The sequence below is a fragment of the Protomyctophum bolini genome (assembly GCF_963924005.1).
Source record: "Protomyctophum bolini genome assembly, chromosome: 3".
Classification (NCBI taxonomy): domain Eukaryota; kingdom Metazoa; phylum Chordata; class Actinopteri; order Myctophiformes; family Myctophidae; genus Protomyctophum; species Protomyctophum bolini.
Genome location: NC_137864.1, coordinates 40670538 through 40679405, shown reverse-complemented (window position 1 = coordinate 40679405; position 8868 = coordinate 40670538).

Here is an 8868-nt window from a genome sequence, read left to right as displayed (position 1 = left end):
ATTTTATTACAGACACTTGTTGCCTTCTAAATCCTGCAGTTTTCTGAGAAAGAAAACGTGTTTCTATCAGTCAGTCGTTCTCAAATCGACTCGATTTGAGAACGACTGACACATCGAGTCGGTCGGACGCACGGTTCTCCAGAACCACCGCAAAAGGCTCTGGTCAGGCTTGGCCACTGCATGGGCCTAATCAGCCTAAATCCCCTCACCTGTGCAATTTCCAGCCTCTGCCTCAGCCAATTGATTGCCATGGCAACCCCCACACTTGCCAATTGATTACTTAACCAGTCCACGTTTCAGTCAGTTTTTCAGACACAGACAGACAGACAGATACAGAGATCTCCATGTGGGACACAGACAGACAGACAGACAGACAGACAGAGAGATCTCCCTGTGGGACACATAATGGGTGGTATGACAACAGGTATTGCATATCTAGATCTCCATATTATTCATATTATGAATCACAGAGAGTCTGATCGAGGCTCCACAGAAATGTCCCTGCTAATCCGAATGATATGAATGCTGTCTTAAATGGTGTCTTAAAAAAAACATATTTTGCAGTATGGGCACAAAAGGGACACAGACAGATAGTTAAAACGGGTGCTATGGCAACGGTGTATCATTAGGTTTACAAGTTGCATCGTTCCCAAGTAGGCCGCTGGCCAACGGGCACGTAGCTACAGGTCTAGTGTACAGTAGACCGGTGGTACAGGTCTAGTGTAGTTATTGTGAATAACAATACTTATCAAACAATACTTATTTTAACAATACAACTTATCTAGTGTAGTTGAATTGTGAAGTCCGCTCTTACTAGTTTCACTTGTATAACAGACTATTTTCAGACGTTTGAGACAGTATCGATATATAAGCTACTTGTACTTTTAGTTTAGTACATTTTAGTACATTGTTTTGTGTGCGTGTAACAGACTGATGTGACGCTGAATGACGTACCGTCGCTCAACACTGCAGACATGCAATTAGTCCTTTAGTCCTGAAGGATTCTCTCTTTTCTCCTATTCTTCTCCTGTTCCTCTCTCTCTCTATGTCTCTCTCTCTCTCTCTCTCTCTCTCTCTCTCTCTCTCTCCGTTATTCTTTCATCTTTTTGAGTTCCTGAAGGCTATAAACTCCCACTCGTTTGTCTGTGCAGAAAGTGTAGGAGTTACATCGTACAATCGTACACTGAGAACCACAGAGTGCTTCTATTATCTGACGATAATAAAACACTCCATGGTTTCCATTTGGTTTCACCAGGTTTCAGTTATGATGATGTAATGAGCCTTATCATAACTGATATCTGGGAAACCAACTGGACCCATTATAAGCACTCAGGGTTTTAGTGTGTGTGTGTGTGTGTGTGTGTGTGTGTGTGTGTGTGTGTGTGTGTGTGTGTGTGTGTGTGTGTGTGTGTGTGTGTGTGTGTGTGTGTGTGTGTGTGTGTGTGTGTGTGTGTGTGTGTGTGTGTGTGTGTGTGTGTGTGCGTGTGACACATCCTGTCAGTCTTGAGACTTTTTCATAGAGCCAGTGATTGAGCAACAGTATGCCCATATATGACGCACATACCAACTGTCGGGTTCAGGGGTGTGTGTGTGTGTGTGTGTGTGTGTGTGTGTGACACACACACACACAGAGAGAGACACACACACACACACACACTGTGTGTGTGTGTGTCTCTCTCTGTGTGTGTGTGTGTGTGTGTGTGTGTGTGTGTGTGTGTGTGTGTGTGTGTGTCTCTGTGTGTGTGTGTGTGTGTGTGTGTGTGTGTGTGTGTGTGTGTGCGTGTGCGTGTGTGTGTGTGTCTCTGTGTGCGTGTGCGCGCGCATGCTGTGTTCATGCATGATGTGTGCCTGCATGATGTGTGCCTGTGTCTTTGCTTGTATAGTATATATGTGTGTGAGTACGTGCACAAAAAATGAGTGGGACTCAGCCGTCTCCTTATTTTCTTCATTAATCGGTAACATCAAATGCTGACAGAAGAGGTTACATTACTTAAAATACATTTTTTTTTTTTTTCTCTAAATAAACATCCCATCGAGCACGGAGGTCATGACAGGACCTGGACCAATTAGTGACGTCTCTATTGGGGTCCAGATCAGGTCAAACCAAGACCAGTCAGATCTGGCCCAGAATATCACCTGATTTCAACCAACATACATTCTGCCCACTAAGACGGACTGGATGAATCACAGAGAGTCTGATCGAGGCTCCACAGAACAACATATTTTCAGATAAAGATAATTCTGGTGGTCCTTGACATGAAAAGGTTTGAGAACGACTGACATGGAAACTTAGGGTTTTTCAGAAAACTGTCAGGATTTAGAAGACATTTGTATAGAATCGTCAGTTCCTTGTGTTCCCTGACTTCCCTGCTAGTCTAGACTAGTTGTACAGTAGAGGTGTTGTGTAGAATGTGTACGGTGTTATATTAGTTATGTTCCAGTCCTGTCCATGTGTGTTCCTATCGAGAATGAATCAGTGTTCAATTTAAACGTCTGGGTTTCCGAGGCTGGTGTTAAATTGACCTGCTCTGCTCCTGCCTGTCTGCCTGTCTGCTCTGCGAGTCACACCGTGACAGCAGATGAGATAACTCAATCATTTCACTCAAACTCAAAAAGCGCTACCAGAGCATCAAGTCTCGTACCACCCGTCTCAGTAACAGTTTCTACCCCCAGGCTGCTAAACAGCTGACCTTGAACTGTATTGCACTGTTTTGTCACTTCACTTGCACTTTTTTTTCAGTTTTTTTGTCTTTTCCTTGCACTATAGATGCTGTTTATGTCCTGTGTATGTAAGACTGAGAGTGCTCTGAGCAAAATAAATGTCATTGTATTTATACTCTGTATCTATACACATGACAAATAAACCTGAACCTGAACCTATATGCCACCAACATGTGGAACACCCTACCAACAGTCATTAAGACATGCCAATCCCTTTGACTCCTTCAAAACCCGCTCTCAAAAGGGCACCTATACGGACGGCCGCAATTGTAAACTGTCATTTTGTATAGAGTACCTATAGTATAGGAGCACTTAGCTTTTATAGTTTTCTCGTCCCCGTTCCTCCTCCTGCGTTTATTTTACAGTTCTGTCGTCGTTCGACTTGACAGGCAGGCAATTAATCCTCCACCTGCTGCTAACCCTAACCCTGCCTCCAGCGAAGGGGTCCCAGAGGAGTTACTGACTCCATGGCTCCCCTTAACGCAATCTGGGCGGGAACCCCTTTTGGTAGCATTGTGTCATGCTTTTGAATATAGCAGATCTTCAAAATAGCAGATCTACAAGCTCGTAGCGCGGCCACACTCTGTGCCGCGCTACGAGCTGGTAGATCTGCTATTTTTGAAAAATCGTGAAAATGTGGCCCAAATCTTTGAATATATATTCTTTCAGAGCTGATGTGTTTATTTTTTTTTAACTTAATCTTTATCCCACGATTTTGTAACCCATTTTTCACCCCTGTGTCAATAATCTAAGAGCTAATGTTTTTAACTCAAATCTTTGCTTCTGGGGGGGGGGGGGGGGGGGTCCCGGTTGGAACAACATATTTTCAGATGGGGGGGTCCGTGGCCAAATACAGATAATTCTGGGGGTCCTTGACATGAAATAGTTTGAGAACCACTGACATAGAAACATAGGGTTTTTTCAGATAACTCAAATCTTTGCTTCTGGGGGGGGGGGGTCCCTGGAACAACATATTTTCAGATCGGGGGTCGGTGGCCAATTACATATATTTTTGGGGGGTCCTTGATATGACAATGTTTGAGAACCACTGACATAGAAACATAGGGTTTTTCAGAAAACTCTCATGATTTAGAAGACATTTTTGTAGAATCGAGTTCAGGTCGAAATGGTTTAAGAGAGACAGCTTTACACCTGCCAGGTTTATTTCAGTCTAACTAGAGACACCTCCTGAATGATTCAAGTTCTTCTCCCACTATATCAGGTTAAATATAGATTGTAGGAGTTTTGCCGTCATGCTGACGTACAATGTACATTACGTACGTGACATGCGTGCATAGTACTGCCCGCACACACACACACACACACACACACACACACACACACACACACACACACACACACACACGCGCACATGCACAGCACGGGCGCGCATACACATTTTTCATTCACACATTTACAATAGCCTACACGCTGCAGCAACTATTCTTGCCCACGGCCCTAGCTGTGAACGATGATGTCATTTCGGGAATTGGGACCGTCTCAAGCCACATGGGTGTTGTTATTATGGGATGGCTGAGTGACACAGTGCACGCACGCACGCACGCACGCACGGTCGCACGCACACACACACACACACACACACACACACACACACACACACACACACACACACACACACACACACACACACACACACACACTACACTATACACAACCTTCCATAATCAATTCCCCTAGCTGCCCTCCTCCTGTCTGCTGCCTGGAGTGGTTTATGGTTACTAATTCAACAAACATCCGCCTGTAATGCATTTCAGTGCAATGTGACTCTCAACACTTTTATTTTCAACGACTCCCACGTTCGGTATTTAATATTTATCCTTTAGGCCACCATTTGATGCCATTTGATTTGCATGTCTTCCTGGGATCGCAAATCCACACAGTGTTAACTGTGTATATACAGTACTGTATACACAAGACAAATGCAACCAAAGTTGTTTTAATTTGGGTTACAGATCCTAAGAAAGGGTCCATTTGGTTTTGGACCAACATGTCCTCCTCGGATGCATGGGGAATCAGTGTCCACTGTCCTATAGCAGCTAGCCAACGATAGTGTCCACAGTGTCCTCTGTCCTATAGCAGCTAGCCAGAGATAGTGTCCACAGTGTCCACTGTCCTATAGCAGCTAGCCAACGATAGTGTCCACAGTGTCCTCTGTCCTATAGCAGCTAGCCAGAGATAGTGTCCACAGTGTCCTCTGTCCTATAGCAGCTAGCCAGAGATAGTGCCTGCCAACGTTCTGGTTAAAAATAAAACACACAAAGGATATCATGAAAATATGCCATTGGTGCAGAGTGACATCCTCACTGTTATAATTCACTAGATCATTTCTCTATTAGTTGTGTAATCAGAAGGGTCTCTACCAGTGGGTTTTTTACTTTAGATGTTTATTTTCATAAATCAGTGCTTGAACACTTATAGGAACACTTGAAATATTTATTAACAGTTTGCAGAATTACAGTACATTTCAAGCACAAACTCAATGGAGCGTCGCAGTCCCTCCCCCTTTCAGAACAACAAGTGGCCCAGGAAATGAATCCCGATGCATTTTGACCATAGGCATTTCTTAAATTATTAATTTAAAGACCTTTTAAAGCGTCGTACGAAGCCAACACACACAATATTTTGGACCAAACAAAGAAAAAAAAACGGCAGGTTACAACACTTTTTTTGTTGTTTTTCTTAATTATTTGTTTGGTCCAAAATATTGTTTGTGTGTTGTCATGATTTGTCACGACAAGAGTTGGCTTCGTACGACGCTTAAAAGGTCTTTAAATAAATAATTCAAGAAATGCCTATGGTCAAAATGCATTGAGATTAATTTCCTGGGCCACTCGTTGTTCTAAAAGGGGGAGGGACTACGACGCTCTATACAAATACTGTTAACTGTGAGTGGTGGACGACCCAATTAAGCATTACACTTGTTTACAAGAGGGTCCACCATGTTCAATTCATCAAAACAATTAGAGACGTACAAATAGACACTTCTATATAGTCAAAGAACAGAACAGGAATTCATCATAAAGGAAGCAAAAAGGGAAAAGAAACATACTTTATACAGTGAGGGGAAAAGGGGGGGGGGGGGGCGGTGGGGGGGATTCAGATTTTACGGGGGCCAGTTTCAAATCGCAGCCGTCCGTAGGTGCCCTTTGAGAGAGGTTTTGAAGGAGTCAAGGGATTCACATGTCTTAATGACTGTTGGTAGGGCGTTCCACATTCTGGTGGCATAGGAGCGAAAATAATTTAGTCCCTTGTTTGTGCCGAATCTGGGTTGTACATGGTTAGTTGAACTCCCTCTGGTGTTGTGGGTGTGGACTTCGTTAACATTCAGGAAACCCTTTACGTCTGTGTGTTGTTTCAAAAATATTGAACCAATGGAAAGTTTTAAAAAACAAATGCTTTGGACAAAACCTCTTAACTCCATTGGACCCTCAAACTGTCTGCTTAAAGCAACTAACTCCACCACCTCTGCCCTTCTCATGCATAGACAATATATACGGTCACAACATCAACTTTGATGAGGCGGTATATTGCTTTGTTTTCAAAATATAAATGTTTTCTTATTTCCTGAAAAATGGAAATGTTTTGGAGTTAGGTGGTTTCTTCCTTCATTTTTAAAGTTTTTATTAAGCATAGAAGTGGGGTATAGACAGGAAAAAAATGGAGTACATACAGTATGTTATGCTTCTTTTTCTATTTTTACATACAAATACATAGACAGCTGAGAACAGACAGGAAACAGGACAGTTCTGATACTACATGGACAGAATTGTTTGTGAGTTGGTTTGAGTCACAAAACTGAAACTGAAACAAAACAAAAAATAGACTAAACAAAACAAAACGAAAGACAAGACGAATAGCAACCCCCCACCCACCCTCCCACTTGGAACTTTGACACCTTTTTCTTTCACTGTATACGTTTATTTTTTATTTTTTTAAATAGAATAAATAATAGCCAGCATGAGCATAAGAGAAGAGAAGAAAAGAGAGATATGAGAAGTAGAAAAGAGAGAAAGATAGACGGAAGTATAAGGAGTGGGGTAGGTGGTTTCTTCCTGACAGCAAAGCTAGGTTGATATTAATATAAAACATGAACCATAATTCCTGAAAGGGCGTTCATTGTTTCTCTGTCTACTATGACAGTAACTGCTCTAAGTGATAACATTGTGTCATAACAGTTACTGTACAGTAAGTGGTCTTAATATAACCATTCCTTGTAAGAAGCCAACCACAATGACAGCGTACAGTAGCATATTCCATTACATTGTGGAAGTGCTTTTTGAATATTTATCAACGGTCCTAGGAAAGGGAACAGAACTAAATAATTGAATGATGCATTTCCATATAAAAGGAAATTCTCTATTGATGCAGACAGGATTTCAGGAATTATTGTTCATGTATTATTTATATTATCAACCTATAGCTCTGCTGTCGGGAGTTACTATGATAGATAGATAGATAGATAGATAGATAGATAGATAGATAGATAGATAGATAGATAGATGGATAAGATAGATATATAGAGAGAGAACAGCAATGTCCGTGTTCACCTGTGTTTATATGTGGCCATGAGCACCAGTATATGACTATGAGTACCAGTAGGGGCGCTGTTGTGCCAGAAACAGAGAGAGATAGTATTAGTGCTGCACTGTTGCCTGCTAATGAGAGAGAGAGAGAGGAGGAGGGGGGGAGAGGGGAGTTGCACCAGCACTCAGTTCACACGGGTGTGATTTTTTTAATTTATGCCCAGCTTTGTGTGTCTGTGCGTTTGTACCACGAAATGTCATGATTTGATTGGCTGAGCAGCACGGAATGTGATGATGTATGATTATACGAACGTACTACGTTTACCCAGGGTAACTGGACTAAGCTCAAGAACTTGTTTACAGCCAGGCCCTGCTCATAGAACATTTCATGGTAGGGGTTCAATGCCTTGTCCAAGGGCACTTCAGCGGTGGTCATTTTAACGTGCCGGTCCCGGGATACGAACTAGCGACCTTCCGATATCAAGACCGCTCCGCAAACCGTTCGGCCACCGCTGCCCAGAATGTAGATCGTGATATACCGAGAGACCAGTATATCAAAAGGCTTTGCAGGTAGACCACATGACATGCCCCAAAATATATATCATAACAAAAACTACTTGAATTAATTGTTTAATTGTTTGAATTATTGATCTTGTAGTATTTAGATGGTTCTGTTATGACTTCTCCTCTGCATGCTGTAGTGTTTAGATGGTTCTGTTATGACTTCTCCTCTGCATGCTGTAGTGTTTAGATGGTTCTGTTATGACTTCTCCTCTGCATGTTGTAGTGTTTAGATGGTTCTGTTATGACTGCATGCTGTAGTGTTTAGATGGTTCTGTTATGACTTCTCCTCTGCATGCTGTAGTGTTTAGATGGTTCTGTTATGACTTCTCCTCTGCATGCTGTAGTGTTTAGATGGTTCTGTTATGACTTCTCCTCTGCATGTTGTAGTGTTTAGATGGTTCTGTTATGACTGCATGCTGTAGTGTTTAGATGGTTCTGTTATGACTTCTCCTCTGCATGCTGTAGTGTTTAGATGGTTCTGTTATGACTTCTCCTCTGCATGCTGTAGTGTTTAGATGGTTCTGTTATGACTTCTCCTCTGCATGCTGTAGTGTTTAGATGGTTCTGTTATGACTTCTCCTCTGCATGCTGTAGTGTTTAGATGGTTCTGTTATGACTTCTCCTCTGCATGCTGTAGTGTTTAGATGGTTCTGTTATGACTTCTCCTCTGCATGCTGTAGTGTTTAGATGGTTCTGTTATGACTTCTCCTCTGCATGCTGTAGTGTTTAGATGGTTCTGTTATGACTTCTCCTCTGCATGCTGTAGTGTTTAGATGGTTCTGTTATGACTTCTCCTCTGCATGTTGTAGTGTTTAGATGGTTCTGTTATGACTTCTCCTCTGCATGCTGTAGTGTTTAGATGGTTCTGTTATGACTTCTCCTCTGCATGTTGTAGTGTTTAGATGGTTCTGTTATGACTTCTCCTCTGCATGCTGTAGTGTTTAGATGGTTCTGTTATGACTTCTCCTCTGCATGTTGTAGTATTTAGATGGTTCTGTTATGACTTCTCCTCTGCATGTTGTAGTGTTTTAATGGTTCT